Source organism: Arachis hypogaea, chromosome 14 (assembly GCF_003086295.3).
Source record: "Arachis hypogaea cultivar Tifrunner chromosome 14, arahy.Tifrunner.gnm2.J5K5, whole genome shotgun sequence".
NCBI classification, from domain to species: Eukaryota; Viridiplantae; Streptophyta; class Magnoliopsida; order Fabales; family Fabaceae; genus Arachis; species Arachis hypogaea.
Genome location: NC_092049.1, coordinates 56,067,422 through 56,088,830, shown reverse-complemented (window position 1 = coordinate 56,088,830; position 21,409 = coordinate 56,067,422). Strand labels below are relative to the sequence as shown.

Sequence of the window (21,409 nt, the reverse complement as noted above, 5' to 3'; positions counted from 1 at the left end):
ATCCTTTTTATGACTCAAGATCTCTTTCATGAACTTGGCATAAGAAGGTATTTGCTCAAGTGCTTCTGCAAATGGAATCTTTATTTCAAGAGTCCTGAGGTAATCTGCAAAGCGAGCAAATTGCTTATCCTGCTCTTCTTTCCGGAGTTTTTGAGGATAAGGTATCTTGGCTTTATATTCTTCAACCTTAGTTGCTGTAGGTTTATTGCCTACAAAAGTGGTTGAAGAAGCCTTTTTAGAGGGGTTTTCATCAGCACGTGTGTGTGTCTGATCCCTCACTGGCAATTGAGTGCCAGAGTTAGAAGCTGGAGTGACGTGAGATGCCAACTTATTGTCTGTTCCTGGCGTCTAAACGCCAGAACTGTGCCCATTTTGGGCGTTCAGCGCCAGGTCTTGCCCATTTTGGGCGTTCAACGCCAGATTCTTGCCTATTTCTGGCGTTGAACGCCAGTCCTGCCTTGTTTCTGGCGTTGAACACCAGTCCTGAGCATGGTCTGGGCGTTCAGCGCCAGCTTTCCACCAAATTTCTGGCGTTTTAATTCCAGAATTACTTTCCCCTGGGCTCTTACTGTCCTCAGGTGAATTTTGGGTGGTTTGCTCGTTTCTTAGCTTTTTGCTACCTTGAGGTGGGGTATTTAATGTTTTCCCACTTCTTAGTTGAACTGCTTGGCATTCTTCTGTTATTTGCCTTGACAGCTGCTGCTTTGTTTGCTTAAACTGTTCGTCCATATGTATATTAGTCATCCTTGTCTCTTGTAGTCTATCTTTGAATTCGGCCAACTGCTTTGTTAGAAAGTCCAATTGCTAATTGAATTCAGCAGCTTGTTTTACAGGACTGAGTTCAGCAGTTGCTGTTTTAACCTCTTCTTTCATGGAAGGGTCACTGCCTAGGTACAGATGCTGATTCCTGGCAACTGTATCAATGAGCTCTTGAGCCTCTTCAATTGTCTTTCTCATGTGGATAGATCCACCAGCTGAGTAATCTAGAGACATCTGAGCTCCTTCAGCAAGCCCATAATAGAAGATGTCTAACTGAACCCACTCTGAAAATATTTCAGAAGGGCATTTTCGTAGCATCTCTCTGTATCTCTCCCAGGCATCATAAAGAGATTCACTATCTCCTTGTTTAAAGCCTTGGATGTCCAGCCTTAGCTGTGTCATCCGTTTTGGGGGAAAGTATTGATTCAGGAATTTTTCTGTCAGCTGTTTCCATGTCCTTATGCTGGCCTTAGGTTGGTTATTCTACCACCTCTTAGCTTGATCTTTTACAGCAAATAGAAACAGTAATAGACTGTAGACATCCTGATCTATTTCTTTATCATGTACTATGTCAGCAATCTGTAGAAACTGTGCCAGAAACTCTGTAGGTTCTTCCTGTGGAAGACCGGAATACTGACAATTTTGCTGCACCATGATAATGAGCTGAGGATTCAACTCAAAGCTACTGACTCCAATGGAGGGTATGCAGATGCTACTCCCATATGAAACAGTAGAGGGGTTAGAATATGATCCCAGAGTCCTCCTGGACTGTTCATTTCCGCTTAGGTCCATGATAGAGAAAGGGAGATGATGTAAAAAAATATTTTTATTTTTATTTATTTATTTATTTATTTATTTATTCCGAAAATAAAATAAATTAAAATAAAATAAATAAAAATAGGTGAAGATTTTCGAATAAATTAGGAGAGAGAAAGTGGTAAGGAAGTTATGAAAAATATATGATTTGGAAAAGATTTTAAATTTTAAAAAAAAATCTGAAAAAAATTTTTGAAATTGATTTTCGAAAATTTGTTTTAAAATTAGAGAGAAAAGATATTTTTGAATTTAGTGAGGAAAGAGAAAAACACCAAGGAACACCAAACTTAAAAATTTTAAGATCAAGACACAAGGAAAACTCAAGAACACTTTGCAGACTCACAAGAACACCAAACTTAAAATTTTCGAAAAACACAGAAAAACCAACAAGAAAACACCAAACTTAAAGTTTGGCACAGGATTTAATAGAAAAATTATTTTTGAAAAAGATTTTAAAAAGAAAATAAGGATTCTAAAATTTTAACATGACAATAATAAGGGACTCTAAACCAAAAAGAAAAATTTTCCTAATCTAAGAAACAAAATAAACCTTCAGTTGTTCAAACACAAACAATCCCCGGCAACGGCGCCAAAAACTTGGTGCGCAGAAATTGTGATCACACTTTGATTATGTAAAATTCATCGCTCTTTCTTTCCCCGGCAACGGCGCCAAAAACTTGGTGCACGAAATGTGAATCACACTTTTCACAACTTGTACCACTAACCAGCAAGTGCACTGGGTCGTCCAAGTAATACCTTACGTGAGTAAGGGTCGAATCCCACGGAGATTGTTGGTTTGAAGTAATCTATGGTTATTTTGCAATTCTTAGTCAGGAAGTCAATTATATTTATCAGTTGAATTGCGAATGAACAAGAGAGCATGGGTTAAAGGTTACTTGTTATGCAGTAATGGAGAATATGTTGGAGTTTTGGAGATGCTTTGTCTTCTGAACCTCTGCTTTCCTCTGTCCTCTGGTTCACGCACGCACGTCCTTCTATGGCAAGCTGTGTGTTGGGGCATCACCATTGTCAATGGTTACATCCCCTCCTCATGTGAAAATGATCCAAATGTTCTGTCACAGCACGGCTAATCATCTGAGGTTCCCGATCGTGCTGGAATAGGATTCACCCTCCTTTTGCGTCTGTCACTACGCCCAGCACTCGCGAGTTTGAAGCTCGTCACAGTCATTCAATCCCTGAATCCTACTCGAAATACCACAGACAAGGTTTAGACTTTCCGGATTCTCATGAATGCCGCCATCAATCTAGCTTAGACCACGGAGATTCTGATTAAGAAATCTAAGAGATATTCATTCAATCTGATGTAGAACGGAGGTGATTGTCAGACACACGTTCATGGATTGAGGAAGGTGATGAGTATCACTGATCATCACCTTCTCCATAGTTAGGCGCGAATGGATATCTTAGATAGGAACACGCATGTTTGAATGGAAAACAGAAATACTTGCATTAATTCATCGAGACACAACAGAGCTCCTCACCCCCAACAATGGGGTTTAGAGACTCATGCCGTCAAAGAGTACAAAGTTTTGATCTAAATGTCATGAGATACAAAATAAGTCTCTAAAAGTTGTTTAAATACTAAACTAGTAGCCTAGGTTTACAAAAATTGAGTAAACCATAACAGATGGTATAGAGATCCACTTCTGGGGCCCACTTGGTGTGTGCTGGGGCTGAGACTTAAGCAATTCATGTGCATAAGGCCATTTTGGGCGTTCAATGCCAGGTTTGGATCCATTTCAGGCGTTGAACTCCAACTTTTAATCCTTTTCTGGCGCTGGACGCCAGAATTGGGCAGAGAACTGGCGTTGAACGCCAGTTTACGTCGTCTATCCTTGAGCAAAGTATGAACTATTATATATTTCTGGAAAGCCCTGGATGTCTACTTTTCAACGCAATTGGAAGCACGCCATTTCGAGTTCTGTAGCTCCAGAAAATCCACTTTGAGTGCAGAGAGGTCAGAACCCAACAGCATCAGCAGTCCTTTTTCAGCCTGAATCAGATTTTTGCTCAGCTCCCTCAGTTTCAGCCAGAAAAATACCTGAAATTACAGAAAAACACACAACTCATAGTAAAGTCCAGAAATATGAATTTTTCTTAAAAACTAATGAAAATAAACTAAAAACTAACTAAAACATACTAAAAACTATATGAAATTAACCCCAAAAAGCGTATAAAATATCCGCTCATCAAATACCTTATGTGAGTAAGGGTCGATCCCATGGAGATTGTCGGCTTGAAACAAGCTATGGTCATCCTGTAAATCTTAGTCATGCGGATTCAAATGGTTATGAGGTTTTGATAATTAAGAGATAAATAAAACATAAAGTAAAATAAAGATACTTATGTAATTCATTGGTGGGAATTTCAGATAAGCATTTGAAGATGCTTTGTTGCTTCTCAACCTCTGCTTTCCTATTGTCTTCTTCCAATCATGCGTGCTCCCTTCCATGGCAAGCTGTAGGATCCTCTCGGATGAAAAATACCAGGTACGGTTTCTGCACGGCTAATCAACTGTCGGATTTCTCATCTCGGATGAAAAATACCAAGTACAGCTACCACACGGCTAATCATCTGTCGGTTCTCACTTGTGTCAGAATAGGATCTCTCTATCCTTTTGCACACTATCACTGCGCCCAACATTCGCGAGTTTGAAGCTCACCACAGTCATCCCTTCCCAGATCCTACTCGGAATACTACAGAGAAGGTTTAGACTTTTCGGATCTCAAGAATGCTGCCAATTGGTTCTAGCCTATACCACGAAGGTTCTAACCTCACGGACTCGATCCGTGGATTAAAAACCCAAGAGAATATACTCCAGATGTCGTCCAATGACTATGTTGAACATCATGTAGACCGCTTTGAAGATAGTGGGTGATTGTCACGGGTCGCCCCTTCATTCTGACTTAACTGAATTAAGTACGAGAGTATATCTTGGAGAAGAAGTAAGCATGAATTGAAAGAGAAACAATAGTACTTACATTAATTCGTGAAGAACAGCAGAGCTCCGCACCTTAATCTATGAAGTGTAGAAACTCCACCGTAGAAAATACATAAGAAAAAGGTCTAGGCATGGCCGTGTGGCCAGCCTCCCAAATGTGAACATAAAAGTCCCAAAGATGATAAAGTATGCGAATACAATAGTAAAAAGTGCTATTTATACTAAACTATTTACTAGGGCTTATAGAAAATAAGTAACTAAGTGCAGATAGTGCATAAATCCACTTCCAGAGCCCACTTGGTAAGTGTTTGGGCTGAGCTTTGAAGCTTTCACGTGCATAGGCCATTCTTGGAGTTAAAAGCTAGCTTGGGTGCCAGTTTGGGCGTTTAACTCCAGTTCTGGTGCCAATTCTGGCGTTTTACACCAGAAAAGGGTCTTTAGTGGGCGTTTGAACGCCAGTTTGGGCCATCAAATCGCGGACAAAATATGGACTATTATACATTTCTGGAAAGCCCAAGATGTCGACTTTCCAACCCAATTGGGATCGCACCAATTGGGTTTCTGTAGCTCCAGAAAATCCGTTTTGAGTGTAGGAAGGTCAGAATCCAACAGCATCTGCAATCCTCTCTCAGCCTTTGAATTAGACTTTTGCTCAGGTCCCTAAAATTTCAGTCAGAAAATACCTGAAATTACAAAAAAACACACAAACTCATAGTAAAGTCCAGAAATGTGATTTTTCATAAAACTAATAAAAATATAATAAAAAGTAATTAAAACATACTAAAAACTACCTAAAAACAATGCCAAAAATGGTATAAATTTTCCGCTCATCACAATACCAAACTAAGAGAAAATGCAATAAATTTCAAAATATCAATGAAGCTTAGTTCCAATTTGATGAGCGGGACTAGTAGCTTTTTGCTTCTGAACAGTTTTGGCATCTCACTTTATCCTTTGAAATTCAGAATGATTGGCATCCATAGGAACTCAGAATTCAGATAATGTTATTAATTCTCCTAGTTCAGTATGTTGATTCTTGAACACAGCTACTTTATGAGTCTTGGCCGAGACCCTAAGCATTTTGTTTTCCAGTATTACCACCGGATACATAAATGCCACAGACACATAACTGGGTGAACCTTTTTTCAGATTGTGACTCAGCTTTGCTAGAGTCCCCAGTTAGAGGTGCCCAGAGTTCTTAAGCACACTCTTTTTGCTTTGGACCACGACTTTAACCGCTCAGTCTCAAGCTTTTCACTTGACACCTTCATGCCACAAGCACATGGTCAGGGACAGCTTGATTTAGCCGCTTAGGCCAGGATTTTATTCCTTTGGGCCCTCCTATCCATTAATTCTCAAAGCCTTGGATCCTTTTTACCCTTGCCTTTTGGCTTAAAGGGTTACTGGCTTTTTCTGCTTGCTTTTTCTTTCTCTTTCTCTTTCTTTATTTTTCGCCCCCTATTTTTTCGCAAGTTTTGTGTTTTTCACTGTTTTTTCTTGCTTCAAGAATCAATTTTATTATTTTTCAGATTATCAATAACATTTCTCTTTTTTCATCATTCTTTCAAGAGCCAACAATTTTAACATTCATAAACTTCACTATAAAAAATATGCACTGTTCAAGCATTCATTCAGAAAACAAAAAGTATTGCCACCACATCAAGATAATTAAACTAATTTCAAGATAGAATTCGAAATTTGTGTACTTCTTTTTCTTTTTCAGAAAACATTTTTCATTTAAGAAAGGTGAAGGATTCATGGGACATTCATAGCTTTAAGACATGGACACTAAACACTAATGATCATGTAATAAAGACAAAAAACATAGACAAAACATAAAGCATAGAAACCAAAAGACAGAAAAATAAGAACAAGGAAATTAAAGAACGGGTCCACCTTAGTGATGGCGGCTAGTTCTTCCTCTTGAGGATCCTATGGAGTGCTTTAGCTCCTCAATATCTCTTCCTAGCCTTTGTTGCTCCTCTCTCATGGCCTTTTGGTCCTCTCTGGTTTCATTGAGGATAATGGAGTGCTCTTGGTGTTCCATCCATAGTTGCTCCATGTTAGAACTCAAATCTCCTAAAGAGGTGTTGAGTTGTTCCCAATAGCCTTGTGGAGGAAAGTGTATCCCTTGAGGCATCTCAAGGATTTCTTGATGAGGAACTTCCTCATGCTCTTGTTGAGATTGATGCTGCATAAACTTGATATGCTACGATTTAGGAAATTGCACGATCGGCAAAATTCCTTCCGGCAAGTGCACCGGTTATCGTCAAGTAAAAACTCACAATAGAGTGAGGTCGAATCCCACAAGGATTGGTTGAGTGAGCAATTCGGATTAGAAGTATGTTCTAGTTGAGCGAAATCAAGATTTAGATGAGAATTGCGGAATGTAAAATTGCATGAATTAAAGAGCGAGAAGCTAAATTGCTGAAATTAAAAGGGATGGGGGTGATTGCATGAATTTAATTGCAGAATGTAAAGAGAAAGTGGTAAATCAGAAATGGGGAGTTCATTGGGTGTTAGGAGATATTGAGATCTCCGAATCAAAACAACTTTTATCCCTTCCTCAACCAATGCATTCATTGAATTTTGCTTGGCAATCTTATATGATTGGATCCCAATCCCTTGGCTCACCAATTCTCTCTAAAAACAAACAAATTCCCAATCCCTTGGTTTAAATGTTCATAAGAAGAGATGATGCTCGATCACTGATTATACCACACAGTTTCATGAACCACAATTTGGTAGGATTACATGTCACAATATCCATCCAAACCCCAATCCAATTCACTGTGAGAAAGCTTCTCTAGCATGAATCCTCCATTCCTTTCCCAAGGTTCCGAAGGATTCCAATTATGGGTAGTTTCTTTCCCAAGACAACTACCCAATGGAATTAGATCGAGAAGCTTTCTAACAAAATTCAAGAGAAAAGATTGAAGAAGAAGATAAAACTATTATTGATTCATTGAATTACAATAGAGCTCCCTAACCCAATGAAAGGGGTTTAGTGAGTCATAGCTCTGAATTCAATTACAAAACTAAAAGAAAATGATCCAAAGTTCTCCGTGTAAAAAAAGTTCTCACTAACTTAAATTCTATCCTATTTATACACTTTCTAAATTGAGCTTCTGTTGTGTTTCTTGGGCTTTGAGGCCTTTCCCTGATTTCCTTTTGCTTTGGGTTTATGGTCCATAATCCTGATGAGGCTGTGATCCAATTCTATAACATTCATTGAGCAAACTTAGTGATAAACAAGTAATGACACAAGACTCAACAAATTGAAGCTCCAGACTCATCAATCCTTCAGGCCCAATCCCATAAACATGATATTCAATTGGGTTTCATACCATAATACGTTTAAGTTAATGTTTGTGCTCAAATGCTAACTTAAACTTCAATATATTTGGCCCAGAAACCCCTTTCAAAAAGTGGCGTTTAAGTTGAAGTTTAAGTTTCAGTTTAAGGTTAAACTGAAACTTAAACGTGGAAATGGAAGAAAGCAACCCAGGAGTGTGAAATGTCGAACACGTTTAAGCTTCAGTTTAAGGTTAAACTGAAGCTTAAACGTGGAAATGAAGAAAGCAACCCTGGAGGAGCAATTGGGTCGAACACGTTTAAGCTTCAGTTTAAGGTTAAACTGAAGCTTAAACGTGGAAATGGGAAAGCAACCCTGGAGGAGAGAAATAGTCGAACACGTTTAAGCTCCAGTTTAAGGTTAAACTAGAGCTTAAACGTGGAAATGCTCCTGGTGCCTTTCTTACTTCTGGCGTTTAACCTCCAGTTTAAGGTTAAACTGGAGGTTAAACGTGGAAATGCTTCCTGGTGAGAAATTGTGTCGAACACGTTTAAGCTCCAGTTTAAGGTTAAACTGGAGCTTAAACGTGGAAATGCTCCCTTGGTGAAATTCTCATTCTGGCGTTTAACTTCCAGTTTAAGGTTAAACTGGAGGTTAAACGCCAGTTCCAGCATTTCTTAGCCTTCATGATTCTGGCGTTTAAGCTCCAGTTTAGGCTTAAACTGGAACTTAAACTCCACATGTGATATTCAAGCTTCCTTTATTGATTTTGTTGCTTCCTTGCCTAGCCTCTTCTTCCCTAAAATCATCCAAACAATTGCATCAAAGTCTTGCAAAATTTCATGAGAAATCTTCCATTCATAGCATTCAAGTAATATAACTAAAAACCCATGGAATTTGCATCAAAATCATACTGTTTGGATGGTTCATTGCTTTGTTATTCATTTAACCATTCTTGGTTACTTTAAGCTCAAGAAAATGCATAAAACAACTAAAACTAACAAAAAAAATGCTAGTGAAACTAGCCTAAGATGCCTTGGCATCACAACACCAAACTTAATACTTGCTTGTCCCTAAGCAAGTCCTGAGTTATTTGAGAAGAAAGTATGAAACAGAAAGCAATTACATTGGCTATATTAGCAAGCATTTGAAGTTCATTAGAAGGGTTTTATGCAGAAAGTTGCAGCATCACTTTTTCATTCTTATCAGGTAAGATTATCACTTTTTCATTGCATCCATCAAACACTGCTATGGCCTCTTGTTATTCTTATGTCCTTGGCACTTTTCTCTTCTTTGTTTTTCTTTTCTTTTTCTTAGAGCTCCTTTGCTCCTTGTTTGCTTAGTGTCATTTGTTGCACAAGCCTTTGGCATTTTCTTTTTCTTATCAGTGCACTACACATATCCACTCCAGGCATTTTAGTTCACATTTCTTCTTGAGACATTGGTGCCCAGCACCTCTTTGTGTGACTAAATGTTTTGTATTTAGGTTGCTCTTGATAATGGACTTTTGGTTGATAATCCCGGGTTAGTTAACCCAAGTTACCAAGTGTTGAAACACTCCTCAGAACCTATTCATCCAAGCATATCCTTAATACATAAACACCACAAGCATTTGTCTCAGAAGTTCAAACCATTGGTGCCTAGCTTATTTTCTCAATTTTTTTGCTTTTTGGTTGCCCTTTTTCAGTGGCTTTTTCTTCTTCTTTTTCTTTCTTTTTCATGGCCATAGACATTTATTCATCAAGATCCATAGACAGTTTTCAATTTCTACACAAAAAATGATAATTCTACACTCTATTTCCAGTGATCTGACTAAACAATCAAGCATGCATACCACCACTTAATTCTACTTGATTTGTCACTAATTGAGCCAAGTTACTTTTGTTCAAACTTTTCTTTTATTTTTGGAAACAGAACAAGCATGGCAAGCATTTGTTTAAGAAGGTGAAGTTATATCCAAACATCTAGGCATTCACTTTATTCAAAGCAATAAACAGACAAACATACTAGAAACTTCACATTCCAGAAAGATTCAACAATTACAGTTTAAACCAGAACAAGCATGCTTTTGTTTGCCCTTTTTAAAGAATTGTCAAGGAACAACACCACCTTGTGAAATTCCTTGTTTTCTCTTTGTTGCCAGGAAATAATTTGATTTCTCCTTCTTCTCCTAGTTGTTGCTTCATGCTTTAAGATCCTTGTTTCCTTTCCTGCAAAGAGTGATGAAGTTGCTTGCTTCTCAAGCACTTGAGTGGTTAGCTCAACTATGTATGGGTAAGTGTCTGAGTCTTAAGTTGGTGTGTGAACACCAAACTTAGTCTCCTACTTACTTCTCTGTTCTTTGAATCCTTGAGTTCTCCTTGGAATGAAGTTGCCGCTAAGGGTTTTAAGCATTTCTGTGATTGCTTAGAATGGTTGTTCCTTTCATATAATTCAAAGGTTTTTGTGTTCAGTTGATCTTTATGGTGGAACACCAAACTTAGAGTCACACATTCCCCTTTGAATTATTGATCCACGAATTCATTGTTTGGTGTGAAACACCAAACTTAATTCTTTGCAATGCACAGAAACTACTTCACCCTTTTTATTGAAACAAATAAAAGAAACAGCAAAGGGGTATTACCTCAGGTTGGGTTGCCTCCCAACAAGCGCTTCTTTAACGTCATTAGCTTGACGGTTGCCCCTTGTTAGGGTGGATTGTAGTGCTTGATGTCCTCTCCTCTCGCTATGAAACGTCCCCATTTGATTCCTTCATGATTTCCAAATGTTCCATAGAAAGAACTTTCCTGATTGTGAACACTTGAGGGAGCTGGGAAGGAATGGTTTTGAGGCCAGGTGGGATTGGCAGATAATTACTTGATATCACTTTATCTCCCGGAGAAAAACCTTCAGTGGGAATTTTCTTGTTTCTCCACCCTCTTGGCAATTTCTTTACAATTCTTCCCTTTCTCTTGAGGATTTCTTCATTGACCCTTATGCCAGGAGGATCCTTCTGATCTGTTTCTATTGATTCTTGTGGCTTTAACTCTTGCAATTCTTGTTTGCCTTCCAAGGACTGTTTCAGAGTTTCAGCTGCTGGATTGCTTTCCTCCAAACACAGATGGCTACTATCATCCTTAGGCTTTTCAGGTTCTGGTTCAGGCTCAGATGCAGGTTTGAAAACATTGAAAATGAGCTGTTCATCATGTATTCTCAAGATTAGCTCTCCTTGTTCTACATCTATGAGCGCTCTAGCAGTGGCTAGAAATGGCCTTCCCAGAATGATAGGGTGTAGGTAGCTTTCCTCCATGTCCAAAATGACAAAGTCTGTGGGAAGAAATAATTTCCCACTTTCACCAGCACATTTTCAACTACCCCTTCAGCTTGCTTCTGAGTTTTGTCAGCCAGTTGTATGATTACATCAGTGGATCTCACCTCATTCAGTTGTAGCCTCTTCATAAGAGTCAGAGGCATCACATTTATGCTAGCTCCTAGATCACAGAATCCTCTGTCAATTTTTGTTTCCCCTATGATGCAGGGGATATGAAAACTTCCTGGGTCTGTTTTCTTAGAGACTATGTCCTTCTTGATGAGGGCACTGCATTCTTTGTTCATTATTACAGTTTGTCCTCCCTTCAAAACTCTTTTCTTGCTCAGCAATTCCTTTAAATACTTGATATGTGTAGGCATCTGCTGGAGAATCTCAAGAAAGGGAATATTGATATGGAGAGACTTAAATGTCTCTAAAAACCTTGAATAGGTTTTCCCTTTTTCACCTCCTCCTAACCTCTGAGGAAATGGTGCTTTTGGTTGGTATGTTTCCAGCATGCCTTTTTGCAGTTCCTTGGCTTGCTCAGTTTCACTTTCCTGCTTAGCTTCTTCCACACCTTCCTTCAAGATTTCTGGCTCCTGTTCTGAGGGTCTGATTCCTTCTTCTTCTGAGACTTCCTTCAATATGGTGATGGCCTTGCATTCTTCCCATCTCACTCCCTTTTGTTCCCCTTTAGGATTCTTTTCTGTGTCACTAGGGAACACTGCAGTTGACTTGGGGGCCCTGTTGAGATAGCTCTCCTACTTGAGACTCCATCCTCTTGAGTTTTTCACCATGGTTCCTTAAGGTAGATCTCACATCATTCCTAAAGCTTTTCAACTCACTTATGTCCTGACCCATGTTTGCCAGTATTCCTTCTATCCTGTTTAATTGATCTTGAAATTGTTGGTTCGGATTAGGTTGGGTAGGTTGATTATTTTGGCCATGATATGATGGTTGGGAGTAAGTGTTTTGTGTGGCTTGGTATGATCTTTGGTTGGAGTTTTGGTATGTGGACTTGTTATGTTGGTTTTGCTGGTTTCCCCACCCAAAGTTTGGGTGGTTTTTCCAGCTTGGGTTGTAAGTGTTGGAATGTGGATCATATGGTTGCCTTTGTTGATTTCCTACATAATTGGCCTCTTCCCAATCACCTCCTTCAGTGCTTACTTCCTCTTGATCTTGTGTGTGTATTGCAGCCACTTGATTTGTTTCTAATTTCCTGGTGAGCTCTGCTAGTTGCTTGGCAAACACCTTGTTTTGGGCTAAAATTGTATCAACATGGTTCAGCTCCATGACTCCCTTAGTGTTGTGTCTCTCTGAAGCATAGTAGTACTCATTCTCAGCCACTGTCTCAATCACTTCAATGGCTTCTTCCACAGTCTTTTTCCTGTTCAATGAACCTCCTGATGAATGGTCTACAGCCTTCCTTGATTCATAAGAAAGTCCATCATAGAAAATATGCAATTGCACCCAGTCATGGAACATGTCTGGTGGGCATTTCCTTGTCAAATCCTTGAATCTCTCCCATGCCTCGTAGAGAGTTTCACCATCTTGTTGTCTAAAAGTCTGAACCTCAGATCGAAGCCTATTGACCTTTTGTGGGGGGTAGAAACGTGCCAGAAACTTGCTTTCCACCTCATCCCAGGTTGTTAGGCTCCCCCTTGGGAATGATTCCAGCCACTTAGCTGCCTTGTCCCTAAGTGAAAATGGGAACAAGAGCAGTTTATAGGTATCTTCCTGGACTCCATTGGACTTCACAGTGTCGCAAATTCTCAGGAATTTTGTGAGATGTTGGTTTGGATCTTCATTAGCACTCCCACCAAATGAACAATGATCCTCCACAAGTGATATTAGCTGTGGTTTGAGTTCAAAATTGTTGGCCTGAATGGGTGGTTTCTGAATGCTGCTACCACAATTCCCAGAGGTTGGGTTTATGTATGAACCAAGAACCCTCCTCTCGGGGATGGCATTGTTTCCATCAGCTCTCTCATGGTTGTGAACTTCTCTATCCATGTTGAGATCTAGAGCTTCCTCAAAATTGTCCTCAGATTCTCCTTCAGATTCTTCTTCTCCCAGTACTTTCTTCCCTCTTGCTTCCCTTCTAAGTTTATGAAGGGTCCTCTCTGGTTCGGTATAATGAGGAGTTGATGTCTCTCCTCTCCTACCTGTCATACAAGAACACAGCACAGGCACCAAACAAGTGAAATACTCTTGGTTAATGGAAGAGTATGGTTAGAGCAGTTGAGGAATTAATTCAAATAGTTAGTGAGTCAGTGAGTTAGTTGCTTGAATTTAAAGGCATAAAGAAAGAAAGCATGTAACAGAGTGCAGAAATTAAAATTCAACAAGTAACTTGAACTGAATTAACAAAGCAAGAAAAATGCTCAATCTAGTTAACTTCCAATTTGAGAATTGTCAATCGAAAACCAATCCCCGGCAACGGTGCCATAAACTTGATGCTGCATAAACTTGATATGCTACGATTTAGGAAATTGCACGATCGGCAAAATTCCTTCCGGCAAGTGCACCGGTTATCGTCAAGTAAAAACTCACAATAGAGTGAGGTCGAATCCCACAAGGATTGGTTGAGTGAGCAATTCGGATTAGAAGTATGTTCTAGTTGAGCGGAATCAAGATTTAGATGAGAATTGCGGAATGTAAAATTGCATGAATTAAAGAGCGAGAAGCTAAATTGCTGAAATTAAAAGGGATGGGGGTGATTGCATGAATTTAATTGCAGAATGTAAAGAGAAAGTGGTAAATCAGAAATGGGGAGTTCATTGGGTGTTAGGAGATATTGAGATCTCCGAATCAAAACAACTTTTATCCCTTCCTCAACCAATGCATTCATTGAATTTTGCTTGGCAATCTTATATGATTGGATCCCAATCCCTTGGCTCACCAATTCTCTATAAAAACAAACAAATTCCCAATCCCTTGGTTTAAATGTTCATAAGAAGAGATGATGCTCGATCACTGATTATACCACACAGTTTCATGAACCACAATTTGGTAGGATTACATGTCACAATATCCATCCAAACCCCAATCCAATTCACTCTGAGAAAGCTTCTCTAGCATGAATCCTCCATTCCTTTCCCAAGGTTCCGAAGGATTCCAATTATGGGTAGTTTCTTTCCCAAGACAACTACCCAATGGAATTAGATCGAGAAGCTTTCTAACAAAATTCAAGAGAAAAGATTGAAGAAGAAGATAAAACTATTATTGATTCATTGAATTACAATAGAGCTCCCTAACCTAATGAAAGGGGTTGAGTGAGTCATAGCTCTGAATTCAATTACAAAACTAAAAGAAAATGATCCAAAGTTCTCCGTGTAAAAAAAAGTTCTCACTAACTTAAATTCTATCCTATTTATACACTTTCTAAATTGAGCTTCTGTTGTGTTTCTTGGGCTTTGAGGCCTTTCCCTGATTTCCTTTTGCTTTGGGTTTATGGTCCATAATCCTGATGAGGCTGTGATCCAATTCTATAACATTCATTGAGCAAACTTAGTGATAAACAAGTAATGACACAAGACTCAACAAATTGAAGCTCCAGACTCATCAATCCTTCAGGCCCAATCCCATAAACATGATATTCAATTGGGTTTCATACCATAATACGTTTAAGTTAATGTTTGTGCTCAAATGCTAACTTAAACTTCAATATATTTGGCCCAAAAACCCCTTTCAAAAAGTGGCGTTTAAGTTGAAGTTTTAGTTTCAGTTTAAGGTTAAACTGAAACTTAAACGTGGAAATGGAAGAAAGCAACCCAGGAGTGTGAAATGTCGAACACGTTTAAGCTTCAGTTTAAGGTTAAACTGAAGCTTAAACGTGGAAATGAAGAAAGCAACCCTGGAGGAGCAATGGGGTCGAACACGTTTAAGCTTCAGTTTAAGGTTAAACTGAAGCTTAAACGTGGAAATGGGAAAGCAACCCTGGAGGAGAGAAATAGTCGAACACATTTAAGCTCCAGTTTAAGGTTAAACTGGAGCTTAAACGTGGAAATGCTCCTGGTGCCTTTCTTACTTCTGGCGTTTAACCTCCAGTTTAAGGTTAAACTGGAGGTTAAACGTGGAAATGCTTCCTGGTGAGAAATTGTGTCGAACACGTTTAAGCTCCAGTTTAAGGTTAAACTGGAGCTTAAACGTGGAAATGCTCCCTTGGTGAAATTCTCATTCTGGCGTTTAACTTCCAGTTTAAGGTTAAACTGGAGGTTAAACGCCAGTTCCAGCATTTCTTAGCCTTCATGATTCTGGCGTTTAAGCTCCAGTTTAGGCTTAAACTGGAACTTAAACTCCACATGTGATATTCAAGCTTCCTTTATTGATTTTGTTGCTTCCTTGCCTAGCCTCTTCTTCCCTGAAATCATCCAAACAATTGCATCAAAGTCTTGCAAAATTTCATGAGAAATCTTCCATTCATAGCATTCAAGTAATATAACTAAAAACCCATGGAATTTGCATCAAAATCATACTGTTTGGATGGTTCATTGCTTTGTTATTCATTTAACCATTCTTGGTTACTTTAAGCTCAAGAAAATGCATAAAACAACTAAAACTAACAAAAAAAATGCTAGTGAAACTAGCCTAAGATGCCTTGGCATCAGAGATCTATGAGTGGACTCTCTTATTTCATCCATCCTCTTTTTAGTGATGGGTTTGTCCTCTTCAATGAGAATGTCTTCCTCTATGACAATTCCAGCTGAATTGCATAGGTTACAGATGAGATGAGGGAAGGCTAACCTTGCCAAAGTGGAGGGCTTGTCCGCCACCTTGTATAGTTCTAGAGGTATGATCTCAAGAACTTCTACTTCCTCTCCATTCATGATACTATAGATCATGATAGCCCGGTCTATTGTAACTTTATACCGGTTGCTAGTAGGAATGATAGAGCGTTGGATGAACTCCAACCATCCCCTAGCCACAGGTTTGAGGTCAGGCCTTCACAATTGAACCGGCTTACCTTTTGAGTCTCTCTTCCATTGTGCTCTTTCCACACAAATGTCCGTGAGGACTTGGTCCAACCTTTGATCAAAGTTGACTCTTCTAGTAAAAGGATGAGAATCTCCTCTCATTATTGGCAAGTTGAATGCCAACCTCACGGTTTCTGGACTAAAATCTAAGTATTTCTCCCGAACCATTGTGAGCCAATTCTTTGGGTTCGGGTTCACACTTTGATCATGGTTCTTAGTGATCCATGCATTAGCATAGAACTCTTGAACCATTAAGATTCCGACTTGTTGGATGGGGTTGGTGAGAGCTTCCCAACCTCTTCTTCAAACCTCACGTCGGATCTCCAGATATTCACTCCATTTGAGCATGATGGGGACCTCGGGGATCACCTTTTTCTTGGCCACAACTTCATAGAAGTGGTCTTGATGGACCTTTGAGATGAATCTCTCTATCTCCCATGACTCGGAGGTGGAAGCAATTGCCTTCCCTTTCCTCTTTATAGAGGTTTCTCCGGCCATATGTGCCATTAATGGTTATGGAAAAACAAAAAGCAAAGCTTTTTCCCACACCAAACTTAAAAGGTTTGCTCGTCCTCGAGAAAAAGAAGAAAGAAAGGAGGAGAAGAAGAAGAAATGGGGGAGAGGGTAGGACTTGATAGGTGAATGGTATTTGGGGAAGAGGTTTTGATGTTATTGGTCAAGGGTATTTGGGGAAGAGTGTTATAGAGAGGTGTGAAGAGGAGAGAGAGTGAGTTGGGTAGGTGGGGATCCTGTGGGGTCCACAGATCCTGAGGTGTCAAGAAATTCTGCTTCCTGCACCTTTCTGGCATTTAAACGCCCTCTGTGTGCCATTTCTGGCATTTAACGCCATCTCTGCTACCTTTCCTGGTGTTAAACACCAGGCTGATGCCATTTTCTGGCGTTTAACACCGACCAGACACCCTTTTCTGGCGCTAAACGGCAGTCTGTCTGCCAATTCTGGCGTTTAACGCCAGCCAGACATCCAGACACCCTTTTCTGGCATTTAACGCCAGTCTGGCTACCAATTCTGGCGTTTAACTCCCAGAATGCTGCCAGACTGGGCGTTAAACGCCCATTCTGCTATCCTTACTGGCGTTTAAACACCAGTAAGCCTGTCCTCTAGGGTGTGCTATTTTTGATGCTGTTTTTTATTCTGCTTTAATTCTGCCGTTGTTTTTATGACTTCACATGATCGTCAACCTAAAGAAAACATAACATGACAATGGAAAACAAATGTCTATAAAAATAAATATAATTAAATAACATTGGGTTGCCTCCCAATAGGCACTTCTTTAGTGTCAATAGCTTGATAGTGAGCTCTTAGAGAGCTTCATAGAGATCCCAACACCAAACTTAGAAGTTGAGTGTGGGGGCTCTGTTTGACTCTGTATTGAGAGAAGCATTTCATGCTTCTCCTCCATGGTTACAGAAGAAGATCCTTGAGCCTTAAACACAAGGCAGTCCTCATTCAATTGAAGGACTAACTCTCCTCTGTCCACATCAATCACAGCTCTTGCTGTGTGGTACACGGAATCGTACTTTCACACTTTTCTCACAACTCCGTGGAACTGACCAGCAAGTGCACTGGGTCATCCAAGTAATACCTTACGTGAGTAAGGGTTGATCCCATGGAGATTGTCGGCTTGAAGCAAGCTATGGTCATCATTGTAAATCTCAGTCAGGCGGATTCAAATGGTTATGATGTTTTGATAATTAAAATATAAATAAAACATAAAATAAAATAAAGTTACTTATGTAATTCACTGGTGGGAATTTCAGATAAGCGTATGGAGATGCTTTGTTGCTTCTGAACCTCTGCCTTCCTATTGCCTTCTTCCAACCATGCATTACCTCCTTCCATGGCAAGCTGTAAGATCCTCTCAGTGAAAATGGTCTTCTACGGTTTCTGCACGGCTAATCAACTGTCGGATTTCTCGTCTTGGATGAAAAATACCAGGTACAGCTACCGCATGGCTAATCATCTGTCGGTTCCAACTAGCGTCTGAATAGAATCCATTGATCCTTTTGCACACTGTCACTTGTGCCCAACATTCGCAGGTTTGAAGCTCTTCACAGTCATCCCTTCCCGAATCCTACTCGAAATACCACAGACAAGGTTTAGACTTTCTGGATCCCAGGAATGCTGCCAATTATTCTAGCCTATACCACGAAGATACTAATCTCACGGACTCGGTCCGTGTATTAGATATCCAAGAGAATACACTCCATCTGTCGTCCAATGACTAGGTTGAACATCATGTAAACCGCTTTGTTGTTGTCAAGAACGCAGATCTTGGCTAAGCGAGTAATAAAGATTGGGTGATTGTCACGGGTCACCCCTTCATTCTGACTTAACTGAATTAAGTATGAGAGTATATCTTGGAGAAGAAGTAGGTGTGAATTGAATAGAAAAATAGTAGTAATTGCATTAATTCATGAAGAATAGCAGAGCTCCACACCTTAATCTATGGGGTGTAGAAACTCCACAGTAGAAAATACATAGGAGAAAGGTCTAGGCATGGCCGTGAGGCCAGCCTCCAAAACATGAACAATACTATGATGAACTAACAAAAGTTCTCCAAAAAACTCTAAAATAAATCTCTAAAAGTAGTTTTTATACTAAACTAGTAACTAGGGTTTACAGAAAATGAGTAACTAAGTGCAGATAATGCAGAAATCTACTTCCGGGGCCCACTTGGTGTGTGCTTGGGCCGAGCATTGAAGCCTTTTTGTGCTTAGGCTATTCCTGGAGTTAAACGCCAGCTTTGGTGCCAGTTTGGGCGTTTAACTCCAATTCTGGTGCCAGTTTGGGGGTTTTACGCCAAGATGTTTTAGGCTAACTTTGAACGCCAGTTTGGGCCATCAAATCTCAGGAAAAGTATAAACTATTATATATTTTGGAAAGCCTAGAATGTGTACTTTCCAACGCAATTAAGAATACGCCAATTGGTCTTCTGTAGCTCGAGAAAATCTACTTCGAGTGCAGGGAGGTCAGAATCCAATAGCATCTGTAGTCCTTTTTCAGCCTCTGAATTAGATTTTTGCTCAGGTCCCTCAATTTCAGCCAGAAAGTACCTAAAATCACAAAGAAATACACAAACTCATAGTAAAGTCTAGAAATGTGATTTTTGAATAAAAACTAATAAAAATATAATAAAAAGTAATTAAAACATACTAAAAACTATGTAAAAACAATGCCAAAAAGGGTATAAATTATCCGCTCATCACAACACCAAACTTAAATTGTTGCTTGTCCCCAAGCAACTAAAAACAAAATAGGATAAAAAGAAGAGAATATACAATGAATTCGAAATATCAATGAAGCTCATTTCCAATTAGATGAGCGGGGCTAGTGGCTTTCTGCTTCTGAACAGTTTTGGCATCTCACTTTATCCTTTGAAGTTCAGAATGATTGGCATCTTTAGGAACTCAGAATTCAGATAGTGTTATTGATTTTCCTGTTTCAGTATGTTGATTGTTGAACACAGCTACTTTATGAGTCTTGGCCGTGACCCTAAGCATCTTGTTTTCCAATATTACCACCGGATACATAAATGCCACAGACACATAATTGGGTGAACCTTTTCAGATTGTGACTCAGCTTTGCTAGAGTCTCCAGTTATAGGTGCCCAGAGCTCTTAAGCACACTCTTTTTGCTTTGGACCACGACTTTAGCCGCTCAGTCTTAAGATTTCACTTGACACCTTCACGCCACAAGCACATGGTTAGGGACAGCTTGGTTTAGCCGCTTAGGCCAGGATTTTATTCCTTTGGACCCTCCTATCCATTAATGTTCAAAACCTTGGATCCTTTTTATTTTACCCTTGCCTTTTGATTTAAAGGGCTATTAGCTTTTTCTACTTGATTTTTCTTTTTCTTGCTCTTTTTTTTTCTTTTCTTCGCCAATTTTTTTTCTTTTTTTTCGCAAGCCTTGCTTTTCACTGCTTTTTCTTTCTTCAAGAATCAATTTTATGATTTTTTCAGATTATCAATAACATTTATCCTTTTTTATTATTCTTTCAAGAGCCAACAATTTTAACATTCATAAACAACAATATAAAAAATATGCACTGTTCAAGCATTCATTCAGAAAACAAAAAGTATTGCCACCACATCAAAATAATTAGATTATTTTCAAGATGTAATTCGAAATTCATGTACTTCTTTTTCTTTTTCAGAAAACAATTTTTCATTCAAGAAAGGTGAAGGATTCATAGGACATTCATAGCTTTAAGACATAGACACTAAACATTAATGATCATGTAATAAAGACACAAACATAGATAAAACATAAAGCATAATTTTCGAAAAACAGAAAAATAAGAACAATGAAATTAAAGAACGGGTCCACCTTAGTGATGGCGGCTAGTTCTTCCTCTTGAAGATCCTTTGGAGTGCTTGAGCTCCACTATATCTCTTCCTTGCTTTTGTTGCTCCTAATAATTTTGTAGAGGAAAATGCATCCCTTGAGGAAACTCAGGGATTTCTAGATGAGGAACTTCCTCATGCTCTTGTTGAGGTCCATGAGTGGGCTCTCTTGTTTGCTCCATCCTCTTCTTAGTGATGGGCTTTTGAGATGAATCTCTCCATCTCCCATGACTCGGAGTTGGAAGCAATTGCCTTCCCTTTCCTCTTTCTAGAGGTTTCTCCGGCCGTAGGTGCCATTTATGGTTATGGAAAAATAAAAAGCAAAGCTTTTTCCACCCCAAACTTAAAAGGTTTGCTCGTCCTCGAGCAAAAAAAGAAAGAAATAAGTAGAAAAAGAAGAAATAGAGGAGATGGAGGTGAGGAGAGGGTTCGGCCAAGGGGGTGTATTATGTATGATGTGTAAAGTGGAAGGTGGTAAGGAGGGGTATTTATAGTGTACGAGAGAGAGGGAATTCGGTCATAAAGGGGTGGGTTTGGAAGGGAAATGGTTTAAATTTGAATAGTGGGGTAGGTGGGGTTTTATGATGGATGGATGTGAGTGGTGAAGAGATTATAGAAAAGAGGGTAAGATTTGATAGGTGAAGGGTATTTGGGGAAGAGTTATTGATGGGATTGGTCAAGGGTATTTGGGGAAGAGTGTTATGGAAAGGTGTGAAGAGGAGAGAAGAAGAGGTGGGGTAGGTGGGGATCCTGTGGGGTCTACAGATCCTGAGGTGTCAAGAAATTCTGCTCCATGCACCATTCTGGCGTTCAAACGCCCATTCTATGCCAATCCTGGCGTTTGACAATAGCTCTGCTACCTTTTCTGGCATTAAACGTCAGCCCTGCTACCTTTCCTGGTGTTAAACGCCACTCTGCTGCCCATTTCTGGTGTTAAATGCCAG

The 21,409-nt window shown here is 39.5% G+C and overlaps 1 non-coding gene across 1 annotated transcript; it reads left to right on the top strand.

Annotated features, from left to right (window-relative positions):
• Positions 1-12,604: 12,604 nt before the first annotated feature.
• LOC112746757 (small nucleolar RNA R71) lies at positions 12,605-12,708 on the top strand. The gene has a single exon (XR_003174623.1). It is a non-coding gene; the product is annotated as a small nucleolar RNA R71 (small nucleolar RNA).
• The last annotated feature ends 8,701 nt before the right edge of the window (positions 12,709-21,409 follow it).